Below are 23,367 nucleotides of genomic sequence, written 5' to 3' on the forward strand. Positions count from 1 at the left end.
GTTTAAGAATCATGAAAGAAGGTTGTATAATGGAAGAACCCTGGAGACACTAAAAGGTATCAGATAGATTATATAATGGTAAGACAGAGATTTAGGAACCAGGTTTTAAATTGTAAGACATTTCCAGGGGGAGATGTGGACTCTGACCACAATCTATTGGTTATGACCTGTAGATTAAAGCTGAAGAAACTGCAAAAATGTGGGAATTTAAGGAGATGGGACCTGGATAAACTGAAAGAACCAGAGGTTGTACAGAGTTTCAGGAAGAGCATAAGGAAACAATTGACAGGAATGGGGGAAAGAAATACAGTAGAAGAAGAATGGGTAGCTTTGAGGGACGAAGTAGTGAAGGCAGCAGAGGATCAAGTAGGTAAAAAGACGAGGGCTAGTAGAAATCCTTGGGTAACAGAAGAAATATTTAATTTAATTGATGAAAGGAGAAAATATAAAAATGCAGTAGATGAAGCAGGCAAAAAGGAATACAAACGTCTCAAAAGTGAGATCGACAGGAAGTGCAAAATGGCTAAGCAGGGATGGCTAGAGGACAAATGTAAGGATGTAGAGGCGTATCTGACGAGGGGTAAGATAGATACTGCCTACAGGAAAATTAAAGAGACCTTTGGAGATAAGAGAACCACTTGTATGAACATCAAGAGCTCAGATGGAAACCCAGTTCTAAGCAAAGAAGGGAAAGCAGAAAGGTGGAAGGAGTATATAGAGGGTCTATACAAGGGCTATGTACTTGAGGACAATATTATGGAAATGGAAGAGGATGTAGATGAAGATGAAATGGGAGATACGATACTGCGTGAAGAGTTTGACAGAGCACTGAAAGACCTGAGTCGAAACAAGGCCCCCGGAGTAGACAACATTCCATTGGAACTACTGACGGCCTTGGGAGAGCCAGTCCTGACAAAACTCTACCATCTGGTGAGCAAGATGTATGAAACAGGCGAAATACCCTCAGACTTCAAGAAGAATATAATAATTCCAATCCCAAAGAAAGCAGGTGTTGACAGATGTGAAAATTACCGAACAATTAGTTTAATAAGCCACAACTGCAAAATACTAACACGAATTCTTTACAGACGAATGGAAAAACTCGTAGAAACCAACCTCGGGGAAGATCAGTTTGGATTCCGTAGAAATACTGGAACACGTGAGGCAATACTGACCTTACGACTTATCTTAGAAGAAAGATTAAGGAAAGGCAAATCTACGTTTCTAGCATTTGTAGACTTAGAGAAAGCTTTTGACAATGTTGACTGAAATACTCTCTTTCAAATTCTAAAGGTGGCAGGGGTAAAATACAGGGAGCGAAAGGCTATTTACAATTTGTACAGAAACCAGATGGCTGTTATAAGAGTCGAGGGGCAGGACAGGGAAGCAGTGGTTGGGAAGGGAGTAAGACAGGGTTGTAGCCTCTCCCCGATGTTATTCAATCTGTATATTGAGCAAGCAGTAAAGGAAACAAAAGAAAAATTCGGAGTAGGTATTAAAATCCATGGAGAAGAAATAAAAATTTTGAGGTTCGCCGATGACATTGTAATTCTGTCAGAGACAGCAATGGATTTGGAAGAGCAGTTGAACGGAATGAATGGTGTCTTGAAGGGAGGATATAAGATGACACTTAAAGTAGTAAAGGAGTTTTGCTATTTGGGGAGCAAAATAACTGATGATGGTCGAAGTAGAGAGGATATAAAATGTAGACTGGCAATGGCAAGGAAAGCGTTTCCGAAGAAGAGAAATATGTTAACATCGAGTATATATTTATGTGTCAGGAAGTCATTTCTGAAAGTATTTGTATGGAGTGTAGCCATGTATGGAAGTGAAACATGGACGGTAAACAGTTTGGACAAGAAGAGAATAGAAGCTTTCGAAATGTGGTGCTACAGAAGAATGCTGAAGATTAGATGGGTAGATCACATAATTAATGAGGAAGTATTGAATAGGATTGGGGAGAAGAGAAGTTTGTGGCACAACTTGAACAGAAGAAGGGATCGGTTGGTAGGACATGCTCTGAGGCATCAAGGGATCACCAATTTAGTATTGGAGGGCAGCGTGGAGGGTAAAAATCGTAGGGGGAAACCAAGAGATGAATACACTAAGCAGATTCAGAAGGATGTAGGGTGCAGTAGGTACTGAGAGATGAAGAAGCTTGCACAGGATAGAGTAGCATGGAGAGCTGCATCAAACCAGTCTCAGGACTGATGACCACAACATCAACAACAACAACAAGTTCTAGGGGACTGATGACCGCAGATGTTAAGTCCCATAGTGCTTAGAGCCATTTTTCCGATGATATAGATTAAAAGTTAAATTCGATCGGGTGTCGATTCATTGCCTCAGGCACGTTCCTTTTACGACCCTCGAACGCTGACCACTTGACCACCATGAACTCTACCCTCCAGCATCTACTCACAGGAGCATAAACGACGTAATAGACGCGTAAGACTTCTCTCGCGATTTTCTCGGAATTGCTTGAGTAGTGCACTTTACTAATTGCACAGTATGTTGTTTTAATGGCCTACTAAAGGTGTACAAAGTTTTAAGTAAATCCATGATCCCAACGTCGTGGCCTGCCCTTGTAAGACTTACATTTTTGGATTAAGCATAACTGAAAAATTTAAAACGTTTATGGAATCAAGTAGAGTAATTAATTAAAAACGTAAATAATTATTTTTCAAAATTTAAATATTTCAAGCATACGACTAGATTACAATATTTTCAAAATATGGGCATAAAGTCCTCCCCCCCTCCCTCTTGGTTGCAAGGATTAAAGTATATCCATAAATTAGATGCATTATAGTATTCCTGTATGCGTACTTGTTTTGGTACGACGAGGTCACTTCTTACAAACGCGATGTTACTAGAGACACTGAAAATGCCTCTTCATTTTAGGCACCAGTGGCTTATCAGCAGATATCTACTGCACAAGATAGCTCTGACACATCCATTCATTAAGAGATGTAAAATACTTTACTCTCTTCTTGATAATAGGATCTGATATCGATCTTCAGTTTCTTCAGAAGTTTTCAGACGTTGAAAAGTCTACAGTACCATTTTTTCGAAGAGACTTCCTACGTACGAATGTCCTTTCCGGCTCTACATGTCTATCGTTTCATTTTTCTCCTTGAAAGTTAGTGTAGACCTCAGTTGTCGGACGTGTCCGAAAGAACAGAAGTCATTTTCGTCCGGGAGGCACTATGAATTAAGACGAAAAAGAATAACAGACATTGGCTGCGATGTGGCATTGATTTAAATCAATGACGAAAGATGAAAATTTGTGCTGGACTAGGATACAAACCCGGGTTTCCTTTTCACTAGCTGTGCCGTCTGGGCACAGTGGTCATTGAAATGGAACGGTCTACCCTAACAAGCTTCACGTCGGACCCAAATTATCAACTCTTCCACACACTACTGATACAGTGCCCCTTGCTCATTAAAATTGTTACTCACGGCATTTTGCCAATTCTCGTATAACTTCTGCCTGGTTTACATCTGTACTGAAGAGAATTCTTACGGGAATCGTCGAAATGTTGCGAGTGACGTGGTACTGTGTGGATAATCTGAGAATTTGGGTCTGACAGGAGGCGTGCTAGGGTAGTCCACGCATCCGTCCCTGGATCACTGTGACAGGTCGTCGCAGTGCTCAGTGCATCTGCCAAGTAAGCAGGAGGCCTGGATTCGAAACCCGGTCCAGCACAAATTTGTAACTTTTCCACTCGCAGTCAATGTCTGCATTTCCTTTGTGTCTCAATTTGATAGCCAGCACGTAACTTCATGAAAAATTAGCGAAGCTCTTCATATACACAGATGATTCATTTCGCGTCAGAAGGTAAAGCTGCGTGTGCTTTCTTGTGTCCGAAAAAGCATCGCTACGAACATTATAAACTTCCGTCATCAGCCTCCTCCTATAAAATGGAAGCAGTGGTGAAGGTGGTTCGATTAACCATCTGCCAGGCATTTAAATGTGATTTGCAGAGTACCCATGTAGATGTAGATGTAGAATTTCTTCTTATTAGCAAACTATCGTTATAGTAGCAGTAACAGGGAAAACACAGTAGTAAACTAGCTATCGACACAGCTCGTGAAGGAACGGAATGATCTCGAAGAAATAAATATTTTATGTGCTTTGGATGAACTTTCACACAGAAATTTTGTAGAGTAAAACCAGCTGGCTAAGGAAACTGCTATATCTGGAGCTTACCTAAGTATCTATTTACCACTGACCAACTCCTTATAGAATGTCAAAATGGAAGTCAGAACCCAGTGGGAAGAGGAAGGGAAACAGCAAACGTATTAAAGTTGTCGTTCATCTCCTCATACCTCGATTAATTTATTTTCATAAAGTGTCAGTATACGTACTCCAGGGCTGTCTCTACAACTAGGATGATATGGAAACACGGTAGTTTCATTGCTCGTTTGCGTCGCTTAAAACTAATAAGTTCAGGCATTTGTGATTTCAGTAATTAAGGCGTTGCAGATATTTATTGTTTAATCTCAGTTATTCCAAATTCCAGCAACATGGAAAACAATTCCTCTCAGAAATGAAAAAGTTTCGGGTACAATTCCATACAAGCATTACCAGTATTCTAGTAAAGAATAACAACGCTATTCTTAGACCTTTGATAAGAACTATTTTAATCAGCAATGTTAAAATCTGACCAGAGATCTATGAAGGAGGGGTAGAGTACCAATTAGCCCACCCGATTAGCCGTTCGGGCCAACACACGGCTTTCCAGATTGGGAAGGAGCGCCTGGTCTCCGGCACGAATCCGCCAGGCGGACTTGTGTCGAGGTCCGGTGAGCTGGCCAGTCTTTGGATGGTTTTTAGGCGGTTTTCCATCTGCCTCGGCAAATGCGGGCTGGTTCCCCTTATTTCGCGTCAGCTACACTATGTCGGCGATTGCTGCGCAAACAAGTTCTCCATGTACCGTACACCCCCATTACTCTACCACGCAAACATATTGGTTACACTCGTCTGGTGTGTGATGTTCCGAGGGGGGGGGGGGGGGGAGGGGGGAGGGTCCACCGGGGGCCGAGCAGCACAATAACCCTGAAAGAATGGTTCGATGTGGGGCGGCGGAGGGGTGAAGTGGACTGCGGTATTCGTCGTGGGGTTGTGGACCACTGCGGATGCAGCGGGAACGGAGCTTCTCCGTCGTTTCTAGGCCCGCGGTTCACATACAATACGATACAATACCATTTTAATTATTAATTATAAAATTGTTTTAATTTCAATGGTTAGTGGCTTTAAAAATATATTTCTAATTTTCTTTTGTAGAGAAAAATGAAATTTTTGCTTTTTCCCTTTCTTTCGAGTGGTGAGGAAATAATTTTTATGTGCTTAAAAGCGAAATGTTAATTTCTGTGTTAAAATAATTTTTTTAACTGTTGAAGACTAACTAGTTTATTCACGCTGTAGGAAAAAGAAGAATCAGAGCTGCATGGATATCTAATGCATGTAACATAGGCATTGATTATACAACCACGTTGGGTTAATACACGTTACGAAATACGAGTATATCTAAGCTAGCGACCCACCATGGCTTCACACGGGTAGCACTATATACGGCCGAACGACATGTGTATGATATTTAATGATATGCACAAACTTTAGTCGTGAATCAGTATAACTATCAATGAATACTGTATCAAAATCCCTGTAGTAGTTCCTGAGAGATTAGCCTCCACATACAGAAAGAAAAATACGGCGGCGGACCTTAATTTATAATATGTATAGATAACCTACATTATCAGTGTGAATTTGCGTCTTTTTTTACATAGTGTGAAGAATGACAAACTTAAGTGATTGTCTCATCATTGTTCCTCTCTTTCTCAAGCCTCGTCGTTGTTGATTATAGACTTCTATGTTATTAGGATTACAAAGTTGTTCATAATTTTGTACAAGAGTGTTAACTGTTATGTCACCTATTCTAATCACCGCATCACCGCGCAGCTCTTAAATCGTGTCTTATCGTTCAGCACGCGGAATTCGCCAGTGAAATCACCCACACCAGTTGCACAAGACGTTTTTTTCCTTTTTTTAAATATAATTTATTGGTCTTTGTCATTAACCCTTTAGCCAGAGAAGTGAGTAACTACAGCTTTGGTATACACTATCACAATACGGCATTCACATTAGAATCACGTTAGAAATTACTTTAATTCCAGGTAAACTGCACGGTACAGTCTGAACATTCGAGCACTCAACACAGTCCATATATCACAATTCCTCACCCTCGAAACTTGGACGACGAATGCGTTGTCTCATCGACAATGCTGGTTTTTTCCGATGGTCGTTTAGTCTGGCGCGGCCTGGTGCACGCACTCCTGTTGTTGACGCTGTAACAGGCGGCAGGGGAGGGCACCTGTACACCCCCCCCCCCCTCCACCTTCCTAGAAAAAAAATCTTTTCAAACGAAATTCGTATCCTGCTATACAGACAGAAGTATTTATTCAGTATCAGTTTGTAGAAAGGTGTAACACGTAATGGACTAATAGCTGGTATAGCCAAGCTATTCTCAAAAAATCTCAAAACTACACTTCTGGAAATGGAAAAAAGAACACATTGACACCGGTGTGTCAGACCCACCATACTTGCTCCGGACACTGCGAGAGGGCTGTACAAGCAATGATCACACGCACGGCACAGCGGACACACCAGGAACCGCGGTGTTGGCCGTCGAATGGCGCTAGCTGCGCAGCATTTGTGCACCGCCGCCGTCAGTGTCAGCCAGTTTGCCGTGGCATACGGAGCTCCATCGCAGTCTTTAACACTGGTAGCATGCCGCGACAGCGTGGACGTGAACCGTATGTGCAGTTGACGGACTTTGAGCGAGGGCGTATAGTGGGCATGCGGGAGGCCGGGTGGACGTACTGCAGAATTGCTCAACACGTGGGGCGTGAGGTCTCCACAGTACATCGATGTTGTCGCCAGTGGTCGGCGGAAGGTGCACGTGCCCGTCGACCTGGGACCGGACCGCAGCGACGCACGGATGCACGCCAAGACTGTAGGATCCTACGCAGTGCCGTAGGGGACCGCACCGCCACTTCCCAGCAAATTAGGGACACTGTTGCTCCTGGGGTATCAGCGAGGACCATTCGCAACCGTCTCCATGAAGCTGGGCTACGGTCCCGCACACCGTTAGGCCGTCTTCCGCTCACGCCCCAACATCGTGCAGCCCGCCTCCAGTGGTGTCGCGACAGGCGTGAATGGAGGGACGAATGGAGACGTGTCGTCTTCAGCGATGAGAGTCGCTTCTGCCTTGGTGCCAATGATGGTCGTATGCGTGTTTGGCGCCGTGCAGGTGAGCGCCACAATCAGGACTGCATACGACCGAGGTACACAGGGCCAACACCCGGCATCATGGTGTGGGGAGCGATCTCCTACACTGGCCGTACACCACTGGTGATCGTCGAGGGGACACTGAATAGTGCACGGTACATCCAAACCGTCATCGAACCCATCGTTCTACCATTCCTAGACCGGCAAGGGAACTTGCTGTTCCAACAGGACAATGCACGTCCGCATGTATCCCGTGCCACCCAACGTGCTCTAGAAGGTGTAAGTCAACTACCCTGGCCAGCAAGATCTCCGGATCTGTCCCCCATTGAGCATGTTTGGGACTGGATGAAGCGTCGTCTCACGCGGTCTGCACGTCCAGCACGAACGCTGGTCCAACTGAGGCGCCAGGTGGAAATGGCATGGCAAGCCGTTCCACAGGACTACATCCAGCATCTCTACGATCGTCTCCATGGGAGAATAGCAGCCTGCATTGCTGCGAAAGGTGGATATACACTGTACTAGTGCCGACATTGTGCATGCTCTGTTGCCTGTGTCTATGTGCCTGTGGTTCTGTCAGTGTGATCATGTGATGTATCTGACCCCAGGAATGTGTCAATAAAGTTTCCCCTTCCTGGGACAATGAATTCACGGTGTTCTTATTTCAATTTCCAGGAGTGTATTTCGATACTCACCATTTATCACGAGACGAACCTGAACTACCTCGCCCCCCCCCCCCCCCCCCAACCTACCCCTAGCTCAAGTCTTGACTACTGTCTTGCGAGACTCTAAACACGACAGTGCGATTTTTGCAACGAGCCACAGTGAACGCGTACCTTCAGTGACAAGGCGTATTGACTTGTGCATTCAGGGAAATGGGCGCTCGCTTGAACACCTCGCTTAAATGAACGTTCCGCAACGGGAACAGCCATCTGAACACAGCCGAGTATGTACATCATGCTTCATACACCCTTAAAACTTTGAACGCATGCAGCTCTTTAACTGCAATTGACAGGAATATTATTTAAATTGATTTGTTCACAGTTGGTTTTATTACAGGGTGCCCACAAACGTCCTGACTTCCAAATGCCATGAACAAAAACTATGAAACAACGTATTTCCGGTTGGTGGCGTCATATAATGTAAATCAAAAAGTTTTGTACAAAAATTCCGTACTACTTGGGCTACACTCGTAACCTGTCTAATGCCTAGACGATACTGTATCTCAACCGATGTGCACGCAAGCATGTGCAAGCTGGTGCAGGTTATTACATCCACAATTCTTCTGCGGAGATCGCCAATGTCACTATAGGCAAGGCATACATAATGTCTTTCACGTAACCCCATAGGAAGAAACCCGGAGGAGCTATATCAGAAGTTCACGATGACCACTTGGTTGGTACATCACGTCCTATCCATCGCTGCGGAAATATTCTGTCCAGGAAACCACGAAAGTATAAATTCCAGTGATCTGGTGCACCATCCTTCTGAAGGATCACATTTGGGTAAAGGGGAAGAAGCTGAAGAACAGCAAGTTGCTCAAGATGTTGAGATAAGCGGTTCCTGTTGGTTTGTTCGCTGAAGTAAACCTGTCCAACTATGCTGTCCTTTATCATCGCACACCAGACATTCATCTTCTCGCTGACTTTGACATGATACCGGAAACTGTGGTTTTCATCCAAACCCCAGATGCGAATATTGTGCCGATTAACATTCCAACATGTCTAAAAGTTTGCTTCGTCAGACAAAACGATATTTCCTAAATAACTGTGGCTTTTCGCGATCCGGCTCAATATTCCAATAGCAAATTCGTGGCGAAGCTTCAAGTCGTTTCGCTTCAATGTTTGCACAATTTGAATTCCTTAGGCGTGCAAGCGAAGTCCTTTACGCAGCACTTTGTGTTCTGTTGAGCGACGTATCTTCATCTCTTTAACGATGCTTGAAGAACTAAGTTCGAAGGGCTTCTTTGTAGGGTGTATCTGATCTCGTCTACCTTTTCATCAGATGTGCGTTTTCTGCCAGAACCTTACCATCTGAAAACACTCCCATTGGTTAGGAAGTTGTCGCACCAAGCCTCACTTGTGAGCAACGGATGATTTCATTTTCACATAGCACACCACATATTAGGCTCCCTCTTGACGCGGAGTCATTTCTGATAGTTATTTAGCACCAGAAACAAAACGAAACGAAACGTTCAAAATAAGTACATAAAACTTTTTGAATTACTTTAAATGATGCCACAAATGGGAAATACCTATGCCTCATAGTATTTTTTGAACTGAATTTGGAAATCAGGGATGTTTTAATGTGGACACCCTAAACATCAACTACATAATAGGAAAATAATGTTACATTAATATGTAATTATAACTCGTTGCTGGGAGCTGTCTGGAAAATAAATAACTAAAAAACTCCTCAGAAAGAGTAACGTTTCTTACGCCTACCTATCTACATAAAGATTCCGTTCAGTTATAATTTTGTAAGTTACACAGAAAAAGACCTTACGTGAAACACACAGCACAGAGGCGTACAATGAGGGCAAATAACTGTAATATCGAAGTTTCGGCCTTGGTGCAAAATATAAACAACAGCGATGTACTAACGCCAATTGATTATTTAGGTTCGACGTTGGCCACTTGCTCAGTACGCTATGCTGACTCTATATATATATATATATATATATATATATATATATATATATATATATATATATATATATATATAGTCTATGGCAAATATTGTCTTCCTTTTCTAGTTTATAAACTCCGTCTCACTTTCTATCTCTCTCTCTCTCTTTCTCTCTGCTCCTATTGGTTATTTACGTGAAACACTCAACTCTGTTTGAAAGAAAACGTGAATCTGTTGCAGACATCTCCAGAGAGCTGACATGGGCAGGTCACATTGCTCTAATACATCTCGTAGTAGTTAGGAATCCCAAGACAGTTGCCATGTCTGCCATCAGGTGTCTGTCTTCATGTTTCACGGCGATAGGCTTCTTGCCAAGGCTTCCTGCCAAGACATTACGCCGTAGCTTACAGGACGCTTCAGTTGCAGCACACATTACAGAGCCAGACCCGAGCCTCATGTTGCTGGTTTTGACATCTTCTTACTGTAAAAATCGTGAATATAAGTCTTCGATCTACAACTACCGCGATTTGTAGATGGCGAACGGAACCACTGCCAGTGCACCCTGATATTTGTTCAGAATTCTCGACTTCGTCAGGCCGATGTAGCTTACGAAGGAACTATTGGGGAATTTTGGAGTAAGTAACATTGTCAGCCCAAGGAACCACCCTCATATATAGCTGGAAACACAGTGAACGTCAAATGTTTCCCACTTGGTGTATGGCAAGGTACAACCTGTCAGTAGTGCTGGGCAAACGGAACTCGCCTTCCAAGAAGTCCTAGATTTTCCTGTACTCTGCAGGATTCCGCGCGGTATCAAGCACTGCTCGAAAACCACGTGACATCTGACTTGCGCAGCGCGAGTGCAAAGGAAACATGAGAAACTACAACCACCGTAAAAACTCGTGTCGTATTTGAACATGTTTGCTGTAAGAACCTCATACAGTGTGTATAAGTATAAAAACATGTCTGGTAATTTTTAAGTAAAGACACCAGTCAGAGACGAACATGTCCTTTAAAAGATATTACTTGACTTTGAAGCCAGTACAATATTTATACGATTATTACCGACAATTGTGATTCAGTAAGTGGGTTACAAACAAGCAAAGCAATAACACATAATACTTATTAGATTTTAATCAGCTTGGATTACATTTTAATCAGCGTGGAAACAACACGGTAATATAAAATGAATCATCAAAGAAAATTAATTGAGAATTAAATGCCTAATAAACGAAATAAAAGGTTAAACAGATTGTAATAACAATCGCGAGATAAAATTGCAGTAGCAAGGCCCGTCGTGGAGATAGTGGCAACAGAAGATAATAAATGACTTTTTGGGCTCTAACTTTCGAATTAGCCATACATGACACGTAAAGGAAGATCGAGAAAGAGAGGGCCCAAAAGGTAGTGGGTGAGGGAGGGTGTGTACGCTTTGTCAGTTAGTGATAATACTTTAGTTTTTCTAAAAATTGTTGTACAAAAATCTAAAAATACTTCATTTATTGGTATATCAGTTTCATTGCTATTAATCTGATCTAAACTAATGATACTGTGGTTTTTCTTAAAAACTGTAACACAAAAATCTGAAGTATTTCATTTATTCGTATATAAATTGTTTTACTATTAATCTACTCCGTTAAGTCAATTGGTTCTTAATGTGCTTTTAACTTATCACTGTTGCGGTATTGCACAAGCGGTCACAAGTTATTATATTCAGTTTCTGTTAATTGAGATAGCCGGCCAGGGTGGCCGAGCGGTTCTAGGAACTGCGCGACTGATACGGTCGCAGGTTCGAATCCTACCTCGGGCATGGATGTGTGTGATGTCCTTAGGTTAGTTAGGTTTAAGCAGTTCTAAGTTCTAGGGGACTGATGACCTCAGATGTTAAGTCCCATAGTGCTCAGAGCCATTTGAACCAAATTGAGATATTTTGTATATGGTAATAATTATTGTGTAGGCGTATGTATACCTTGTCCCTTTAGGACGTTTCGTTTTATGAATGGCTGAGATTAATTATCTTGTGGCAGTCTTCCGTGTGTACAACTGCTACCAAATGGTATCCGTTTAACCACAGGGTGCTCACATCTCTAGGCATATTCAGCGTAACTCCTTACTTTATCTACGCCTGCACGAAGGTCGTTGCTGAGAGATGTGTAATTCAGACAAAAATAAATTACAGCGGTATTCTTCACGGACTGGCCAAACTGGAACGACAGCAATGCCTCACGGTTACCAAGAAACTTAAATTTACGTCGTAGAGCAAAATTTATAGTGACCAGTTGGAGGAAACGTGTTCATGGAGAAACGTCTAGTGTAACATCCGATAAATCTGTGATCTTCGAGCATTATCTCATGTGCTCTCTCTCTCTCTCTCTCTCTCTCTCTCTGTGTGTGTGTGTGTGCGTGTGTGTGTGTGTGTGTGTGTGTGTGTGTGTGTGTGTGTGTGTGTGTCTGTGTGTCTTTCTCATCTACCCCTCTTCTCTCCCCTCCCCCACCTACCATTTCTCTCTCTCTCTCTCTCTCTCTCTCTCTCTCTCTCTCTCTCCCTCTCTTAGATACACAATCTGACATTTGAGGTCAGGAGAGGACGTTTGTGGTCAGGAGAGGAAGGGAATTTTCTAAAACGGTTCAGGTTAAACAATAACACGACTACGTGCTTCGGCAGCTCCCTACTGAAAGAACGATCTTATTTACTTACTTATTCCTTAATGACTTCTAGCATACTTACATTTTACCAAACACACTTAAAAAGATTTACAAGTATAGTAAAGTAATATCTACATACATACGTTTTAGGGCACTCGTTCTTAAATTTGTCGTCAGGTTAAAATTGTTACAGATGTACAATTATGTTATTAGATGTAAATTGATTTTTAGCAACCTGTTTGTATTAATTTTTTCAATTACTTCATTAATTTCGACGTCCATCATTATTTGTGGATATACATTTTTTCTTGTGCTATGTATAAATCTGGCTACGGCGTTGTATGGACGGCTGGTTGTATCTCCAAGCAATGCGACAGTGCAAAGCGCACACTGAAAGAGCATGTGATTTACACTAATTGTTACGTCATCACATTGACAGTAGTGTGTGACCAGTATATGGATTTTATTTAAAAGGGCGCGGAGAAATCCATGATAGAGACGCATTCGCACAATGGATGCAATTACTTTTCTTGATTTTCTGTCCTTTGCAAACCATGGCGGTCTTGGTACATGACGACTGTAAACTTGCATAGTTTTTACCCCTTGCTTTTTGATTTTCGTTCCATTCTTCTTGCCATGAGAGAATAAGTAATTGTTTTATTTTCAGTATGTAATCAGTACGTGAACTTTTATCTCCACGTCTGATTTTCATTGTATTTAATTCCGGAAAGTATTTACTTGTTCTTTTGTTTCCATTTCTGTAACTGATTGATTTCAGAACGATTTGTGCATCGGTGATTATTGCTGTCTTGGGAATACAGATCAAAGAAGAGTAAATTTCTTAAACTGTACATAATTCAGAAATTTTTGTCCGTCCTACTGTTATGAAGTGATTATGTACACATTTTTAATTCTTTATTTGAAGTTTGGCTCAAAATGCTGAGAATTACTATTTTTTGTTGCAGGTACCTTCGCTGTTTAACAACAATTGTGGAATTACTTGAGAGCAGACCCGAAGCAAACAGCCTGCCTTGAGCAGGGACTTGCTTGTCGCGCAGAACTGACAGAACACTGCAGAGGTACGTGTCTTTTAGGTTGCAACAGACGGACCAACACTCAACAACAGTGTGATAAGTCTTCATTCTGTGAGTCACCATACTGATGCTGTAGTTCTCGCCTATCAGGCTCGTGCATACCTGATGGTCAGGAAATGCATGTAAAGCGGTACTGTGTTTCTCTTGGAGGTATCTACCTGTGGCCTCGGAATGTGTAGAGGCAAATTCCTAACAATTTCAGAGTTATTCTAAACGTAAAGAAGAACTTTATGAACAACCTCACAGTACTGTTATGACTTCCTTGCCACCAGAAGCATCTAACATTTTTAGGCACATTTTGAACAATAGGAACTAAGTGAAGTGGAACTAAAATAGTGTTTCTGAAACCATAAGTAGATGGTGCATCTTTTCTATTTGTCCACACAATAAGTATGGATTCCACATTTTTAAAAAATAATATGCATCAGAAAACCAACTTCACTTTCGAGATAGTGATGTCATCTGCGCGTTCCCAGGTGTGTTAGCCGGTTCTCTCTCTCTCTTTTTTTTTTTATTGGCTTCCGGGTCAGTCATTGTGTGTTTTGTTCAGGTGTCATTGATTGTGTCTCTGACAGTACATAGTGCAAAATAATATTACATAAAATCATAATTTAGTATGATTATTTTGCTGCATTATAACAACTTCCTAAGTAATGTAGCTGAAACTTTGTCTTTATCTTTTTCTGACACTACTATGAAGTCGAATAGGTTTGTCTGTATCGTGAGGCGGCCCGCCACAGGATGCAACTCTTCTGGGTGACGCCATTTAGGCGACTTGCACGTTGGTTGCGATCAGATGTTCATAAGGACAACACGTCACTCAGTCCCAGAGCGGAGAAAATCATCGAGTCGGCGAAGAATCGAACGCGGGTATCTTCGGCGGGCATCCAGCCTCGCTGACTCCACACCTATCGAGGCAGACAGCTGCATAGGTGTCTGTACGAGTACATGCCTATATTGTTTGTCGTTAATAAGATTTTCAAGTTCGCTTGGGATTCATTTCCCAATGCCTCCACTGCCTGCAGTAATTTCGTGGTCCTCCGAATTCTTCAGTGACAATCGAAGTAAATACGGGTGGGGTTTCCCTAGAAGCTGCAGCCACTGTACGGAACTGGGACCCCATTGAATTGATATGGGTATTGCCGTCACTTCCTTTGATAAAATCTGAAGTCCAATATTTTATCTTGGAAGTTACTGTTGCAATTACTTTTGTCATACTGAGGATGTTTCGGCAGTGGTGGACATTGCGGCATCATCTCTTCCCCTACTTTCGTATCACGGTCATTCATATTTGATATAGTGTAATTCCGATGATTCCTAATTTTGGGCATGAAAAGAAAAATAAGTCGTAAGGTGGTCCTTTGTAGTATTTCGATAATCCGCCGCCCATTGGTTTTCCAGCCAGGGTATCTATGTCTTCATTGCCTCCACTACAAGTCCACAGTGATCCTTCGTCCACAAAGTTATTCTGGTTTTATTCTGGGATGAAAGTCCCTGTGTTCTAAGACGTTGTACAGGAGCCACGGCAGTACTGAGGATTGAAGTAGGGGAAAATGGGCTGAAAGTGTGAACTGATGCTTGTGTTGTTGGTATTATACACTGAAGAACCAAAGAACTTGCTACACCTGCCTAATATCGTGTAGAGACCCCGCGAGCACGCAGAAGTGCCGCAACACGACGTGGCATGGACTCGGCTAATGTCTGAAGTAGTGCTAGGGAGAATTTACACCATGAATCCTGCAGCGCTGTCCATAAATCCGTAATAGTAAGAGTGGATGGAGATTTATTCTGAACAGCACGTTGCAAGGCATCCTAGATATGCTCAATAATGTTCATGTCTGGGGAGTATGATGGCCAGCAGAAGTGTTTAAACTCAGAAGAGTGCTCCTGGAGCCACTCTGTAGCAATTCTGGGCGTGTGGGGTGTCGCATTGTCCTGCTGGAATTGCCGAAGTCTGTCGGAATGCACAAAGCAGATCTATGGATGCAAGTGATCAGACAGGATGCTTACGTACGTGTCACCCTTCAGAGTCGTATCTAGACGTATCAGGGGTCCCATATCACTCCAACTGCATACGCCCCACACCATTACGGAGTCTACACCAGCTTGAAAAGTCCCCTGCCGACATTCAGGGTCCATGAATTCATGAGATTGGCTCTATAGCCATATACGTCCATCCGCCGGATGCAATTTGAAACGAGACTCGTCCGATCATGTAATATGTTTACAGTCATCAACAGTACAATGTCGCTGATGATGCGCCCAGGTGAGGCGTATAGCTTTGTGTCGTGCAGTCATCAAGGGTAAACGAGTGAGCCTTCGGTTCCGTTGGATGGTTCGCACACTGACACTTGCTGATGGCCCAGCATTGAAACCTGCAGCAATTTGCGGAAAGATGTGCAACCCTTCCGGAAATTCTGTCACGCTGAACGATTCTGTTCAGTCGTCGTTGCTCCCATTCTTGCACGATCTTTTCCGGCCGTAGCAATGTCGGAGATTTGATGTTTTACCGGATTCACTCGTGAAATGGTCGTACGGGGAACTCCGCACTTCATCGCTATCTCAGAGGTGCTGTGTCCCATCGCTCGCACCCTGACTGTAATACCACCACGTTCAAACTCACTTAAATGTTGATAGCCTGCATTGTAGCAGCAGAAACCGATCTAACAACTGCATTTGTAATACATCTAAAAAATTTATAAAATAATATATGCGTTAGAAATTAGTACACAATAAAATAACATCAATCGCACTGTGAATTATTTCAATATAGGTGCAGATAACTGTGACCAATCACTTACTGAAACATTTTCTTATTTCCATGAACTACTTTTCGAACCATTTCAGTATCACCTTCAGACGAAGTATGCAGAAATTTTGTGTATTCTTGTGCATGCCTCATCTGAACATGAACCAGAAAATGTAAAAGTAGTTCATGTAAATAAAAAAAAAATTTGTAAGTGACTAGCCGCAGTTGCATGGATAATCACAAGAAAAATGGAACAGATAAATTAATAACACAGAGCTACAGCATTGGAATCAATAAACCTGAGACACCTTGACGGTCAGTGGCACCACATCTACACAGATTCCCCATTGACAGGAAAAGGAGGATGATGATGTTTGGTTTATGGGGCGCTCGACTGCACGGTCATCAGCGCCCGTACAAAGTCCTAATTTTTTACACAGTCCAGTCGAACCACTGTCACAAATGATGATGATGATGATGACAACGCAAACACCCAGTCCCCAGGCAGAGAAAATTCCCAACCCGGTCGGGAATCGAACCCGGGACCCCGTGATCTAGAGGCAGCAACGCTAGCCACTTTTTTTTTCCTGCATTTTGTTCGTTTTTGATCGTTGTGTTTGGTCGTTGCGGACGTCACATGACATCCGTTCAAGTTCGTTTGTTGTTCCTTCCACTCAGTTTTTTTTTTATTACAGAGGCCAATCAACTCTCTGACCGAACACGCTCAGCTACCGTGCCGGCGCCACTAGACCATGAATTGGGGACAGAAAAAGAAGGGAACGTTGTCATAGTAATATGCAGCCAAATTTTCTCCTTCTATCAAACTTTAGGACCACACTGCGCAAATTTTGGAGACGAAGATGATGTCATTGGAATTGAAATAACTCAACGAAGTAACTTTTTATTCAGATTCGACAAGGCGGTCATATTTTATTCTTATAGAGGAACAATATCAGCAGTTAGCAACACACGAGATTTAAAAACGCATTCAACTGAAAGAAGAGTAAGAAGTAATTAAATTAGTTCAGCAGAAGAACAAGACGATTGCAATTCAGTGGATACCACGTCACTGCTACTTAGTTGGTAATGAAATGCCGATTTTCTAGTCAAAAAGGACACAAAAATTAAGTCACGTGAGGGGAAGATTTGGAGAAGCCTCAGGGAACACAGTAGTGTAACAAGAAGAGAAGTAGTAGGCTGTTCCGGCGGCATATTTGACATGATTATGGCCGCCCACAAGCATGGATCGCTGTCACGTCATCTCCAGAGTCTGTTCTGTGTCACAAGATTGCTTCGACCACAAACAAAGAACATTTAACAGAGCGTAAAAAAAAATTGGGAGTTGTAATTCAAACTCAACAACATGTATTGGAAAGCAAGAAGGCGAAGGACTATAAGTACCAGAACATTAAAATGGTGTTCTACGTTATTCATAATGGATAAGCCTAAACTGTGTGTTATTGTTTTGTGGAACCCTAGCAATCATTTAGAGTAACCTTGTCTATGAGCAGCAGGCCGATGGGTCTAAATTTGAGTCTGTTGGCAAGTTGGCGATACTGTTTCGTCGTGCCCGCTCGCACGTAACTTTGGCTGCCGGCGGGCGACGCTACGTGACCCTTGAAAGCGCCCGCGCGTCAGATAACTCCCTCGGGGCCCTCCTCGGTTTGCCCACAGCTGCGCAGGCGCCGCCTCTTCTCCGACACACGACACTTCCTCAGGACAGCGACCGAAAGACGTGTAGCCGGCGCGCAGCCAGAGCGTCCCACGTGACTGAAAAAGATCGCAGGTCACTCCTGTTTACAAATAACGTAAAAGAATGTATGCACAACTGCAGGCCGGCATTGCTGTTATGGAACCACGAAGCATAGCTTAAGCTCGGACAAATCTGGCGTTCCTGGAATAAGAGAATCAACAAGGGTTTCCGAAACACCGTCCGCGTCAAACGCAGTTTCTTTTATTCACAAACGGTGTCTTGCATATACACTTGTCAAACTTTGTCGCGCTGATCGTCATGTAAAGCGTATTAAATGATTAAACGCTCATCCCACTCAGAACTCATGTCCTCCTCGCCATCAGTATCAGGTGTGGCCCTCACAGGCACGAGCACACTCTTGTACTGGTTGTAACCTGTAAGTAAACAGCCTCCAAACACTGTCTTCAGATGTTTCGTTGCATGGCTGAAACAGGTGCTGTTTCAGTTCGTGTAGATTTCTGGTTGGAGGAAGGTTTGAAACTATGAAACACGTATATATTCAGTAGCAGCGATGGCGAGCCATGACAGAATCTTTGACCAGAGAGTTATTTATCGTTGCTAGTCTGCGCTTGACCGCGCGAGAGTACAGTTCAGTTGCATGTAGGGAGTCGGTAGTTACAGTTGCGAGTTAGCTGTTGTGTGAGGAGTCGGCGGGCGCCGACATGGGACTCTGGTCGAGATCCAGGACGAGGTATATTTTTTAAATAAGGTAATGAAGCAGCTTTGCGCTCATCTGATAATGTAATGGATCTTAAGTGTAATTAATTTGTTCAAGAATCGCCCCAATAATAATTTTGTTTTCAAACCAAGCATTTTAACAAAACAAACATTTTATTGAAAGAAAGTTTCCCATGCATTTCCTTAAAGAAAAAATTTACTTAAGTTCAAAGAATTTTTGCGATGCATTTCCTCCAAGCTATTGCGAAAAAATAAGAGCAGATGGAATTTTACTGAGGTAAGAACAGGGCTAAGATCGACATTTCGGTCTATTTGCGTTTTCATTGTCATTGAGATTTCATTCTTTTTATTGAATTGACTTTCTTTTTTGTGGGAGGTTACACATGGCTCAGATTGCTAGTTCTAACATTTAAATATTGTGTTTCAAATTTCTCTGGGTAGATTACACTTGGCTCTATGTCCATTAACATTTAAAATATTTTCATTACAAAATTCTCCGGGGAGGTTACAACTATACTTCTTTTGACCACTGTGGTTGCGGTAGTTCACATCCTAGTGCTATGCCCCCTCATTCTGGCTCCCCATGCTATGCATGGTTTCTGAATACTTGGCTTGTAATATTGGCAAACCACTCAAAGATATTTATATATGACGATGGTATCTGTTCTTTCGGACATGTCCGAAAGAACAGATACCATCGGTGATCATGCAGCTCGTTAGAATGAAATTACAATGAAATGAATACCATTAGCTGCGTACAGGCGTTGATATACCTCAAAGGGGACAGCTGAAAATGTGTGCCCCGACCGTGACTCGAACCCGGGCGTTGAAGTATATCAACGCCTGTACGCATCTAGGGGTATTCATTTCATTGTAATTTCTTTCTAATGAGCTGCACGCTCACCGATGGTATCTGTTCTTTCGGACATGCCCGAAAGGACAGATGCCATCTTCATATATAAATACAGTTAAGGCTCACCGGCCAGTTGACCTTCTTCTTCTTCTGTGCGTATGCACAAACATGCCCGAACTCTTACGGGAATCTGCAAAAAGCCGCGAGTAGTGAGTATAATGGGCAGGGGCACTATGAATATAGTGCGGGACAATAAGTTGGGAAAGTGGGTCTCGCGACAAAGTTTGACAAGCATGCCTACAGAACGACTCCTGGGGGGGGGGGGGGGGGGGGGGCTCTATTGGTGCTAATGGGATTATGCCCGTTAGACATAAAGATAAGGGAAAGAGGCCGCATGGTACTGGATCACTAAGGACAAAATAGATAAGACAAGGGACATTTTGGGGGTTCAGGTAGGAGATAAACCTGCCATAAAGAGAAGGGGGGAGAAGTTATGGCAAACATCTTGGGAAAATGAAGAAACTGGTAGAAGGGTCTTTCAGCTGCTGCCAAACATCAAAGAGCGACTTGGGATGACCCACTTCGAGCCAAGCAGGGGACTATTGCACTTTCTCACGGGACATGAACCATACCCGACATATCTATGTCGGTTTGGAAAAAGAGCTACACCAACGTGCGACTGTGGCGCTCAAGACGGAACACCTGAGCACATCATCTATGACTGCCCGCTATATGATGATGTGGCGCATGACCTGCGAGCACAATTACCCGATCACGACACTTATGCCCTAATATGACGTGCCGATACCTTCAGTATTCTCAACACATTGGCAAGCGAAGTATCACAGAAGATCTTGCGAGACTTTTTAAGAACCCAAGATAGATGATATTGAACCCGGAATAGACTGAGATGTACTCGCCATACCGCCGGGTGCGGAGCAGGCCAGTCTCCCTTGACTGGAATCCGCCGCACTACTGGACAAGGCCAGCGAGTGCATCACCCACCAGGCTACGACCACTGCACTCTACTTAGATATAGAACCAATTAAATTAGCATTAGTAGTAGACTTAGAACACTAACAATACTAACAAGTAGGGACTGCGGCGACAACACAGACCTGGCCAGCCCAGTGCCAGGGGCACGCTCACATGGGTTTAGCTCAGTGAGCAGGCCTTAAAACAGTAGGTTTCTAACACCAACTGGCACACCTGTAATCGCTGCAGAATATACTAGAAAAGTAGAATAGCCTAACAGATTTACCTTGTCCACAAGTTAGCCAGTTATAATATTGAAATGTAGAACTTGCTGTATTCTTAGTAGTATAATAGTTAGACCCACTGATTATTGAGGTGGTGGGTTATTTTTTGTATTTCTCATATAGTTGTAATGTATTGTGTTAATATTTTTTTTTAAAAAAAAAGCATGCTGCCACGGGAGCTCAGCGTGTTCGGTCAGAGGGTTTCGCTACCCTCTGTAATAAAAAAAAAATGAGTGAACGGATCAATGAACAACCTGACCGGGCGTCATTGGACGTCCGCCACGAACATATTCAACGAACAATGTAGGAAAACAGAAGAAGGAGGATAGAACGTCTGCCATGTAAGCAGGAGATCCCGGGTTCGAGTCCCGGTCGGGGCACACATTTTCAACTGTCCCCGTTGACGTATATCAACGCCTGTACGCAGCTGGGGGTATTCAAAAATGTTCAAATGTGTGTGAAATCTTATGGGACTTAACTGCTAAGGTCATCAGTCCCTAAGCTTACACACTACTCAACCTAAATTATCCTAAGGACGAACACACACACACCCATGCCCGAGGGAGGACTCGAACCTCCGTCGGGACCAGCCGCACAAGTCCATGACTGCAGCGCCGCAGACCGCTCGGCTAATCCTGCGCGGCTGGGGGTATTCATTTTATTGAAATATTCTCTACGTAAGTAATTTTTATTTACAGATACAAACGTTTGGAACTGCTATCAGAGGAGGGATTGGAGGGGGGAGGGGGAGGGAAAGGGAAGTATGCCGCGTGTTTGGGATGGGCAGTCTCCCACCACATGCTGAGTCTGGGGAACTCTCAACCCTATCTTATTTCAGCAATGGCTTGGTCGTGCCTCTCTCACTATTTAATAAATTTTTGATGGCATTAACCACTTTTTTATGCCGCAGTGTAGTATCCGTTTCAGGGTAGTATGTGGTGTTCCTCTCCAACACTTTGAGTATAATGTCTCGCCCAGTGCAAAGCGCAGGTGTCTCCCGTATATAAGAAGGATAACACAAGTCCCTAAAATTACAGACCAGTACGTAACGTCAGCATGATCGAGAATCCTTGAGCACATTCTTAGTTAGAATTTAACAAATTTTCTTGAGAACGAGAAGTTTGTGTCCACGGATAAGGATCGTTTTAAAAAGCATCGGTCGTGCAAAACTCAGCTTGCGCTTTTCTCAAATGAGATACTGATTACGGGCAACGTAGATTCCATGTTTCTAGATTTCCGAAAAGTATTTGACACAGTACCCCACTGAAAATTATTAACGAAGGTACGAGTGTATGGAATAAGTTCACAGATATGTGAGAAACGCGAAGACTTCTTGAGCAATAGAGCCTAGAATCTTATCCTCGACGGCGTGTGTTCATCAGAGACAAGGGTATCGTCAGAAATACCCCAGGGAAGTGTGATAGTACCGCTGTTGTTCTCTATGTACATAAATGATTTGGCGGACAGGGTGGATAGTAATCTGAGGTGGTTAGCTTACGATGCAGTGGTGTACGGTAAGGTGTCGAAGTCAAGTGACTGTAGGAAGATACGAGAGGAGTTAAACAAAATTTCCAGTTGGTGTGATGAATGGCAGCTAGCCCTAAACATTGAAAAATGTAAGTTAATGTGAATGAGTAGGAACAACAAACCTATAATTTTCGGATAAAGTGTTACTACTGTCCTACTTGACACAGTCAATTCGTTTAAATATTTTGGCGCAACGTTACAATGCAATATGCAATGGTACGAGCATGTGAGGTTTTAGTAGGTCGACTTCGGTTTATTGGCAGAATTTTAGGAAAGTTTGGGTCGTCTGTAAGGAGACCACATACAGGGAGTTTCAGAAAGGACTTTACAACTTTAAAAATTCATATAAAGTTATTGAAATAAGATATAGAGCTGGGTTTAGTGTTATTTTGTAGGGAAAGACATCGAGTTTTTTTGCCTTAAACTAAAGATGTTGTATGTGGCTTCTGTTGGTTATCCTGCATACATTCCATCGGAAGTCAATTTCTTCCCAAACTCGTTGTTCAAAATGGTTCAAGTGGCTCTGAGCACTATGGGACTCAACATCTTAGGTCATAAGTCCCCTAGAACTTAGAACTACTTAAACCTAACTAACCTAAGGACATCACACACACCCATGCCCAAGGCAGGATTCGAACCTGCGACCGTATCAGTCCCGCGGTTCCGGACTGCAGCGCCAGAACCGCTAGACACCGCGGCCGGCAAACTCGTTGTAGCATTGCGGGTGCAACTTGCTCAAGTGCAAGCGTAAATCCTTGCCCTAAGTCAGATAGAGAAGCCGGAACAGGAGATACAAACACGATATCCTTGATGAATCCCCATAAAAAAAAGTCGAGTGGTGTCAGGTCTGGAGAACGGGGGGGGGGGGGGGGGGGGGCATGCAATTGGCGCT

Source organism: Schistocerca cancellata, chromosome 8 (assembly GCF_023864275.1).
Source record: "Schistocerca cancellata isolate TAMUIC-IGC-003103 chromosome 8, iqSchCanc2.1, whole genome shotgun sequence".
Lineage (NCBI taxonomy): Eukaryota > Metazoa > Arthropoda > Insecta > Orthoptera > Acrididae > Schistocerca > Schistocerca cancellata.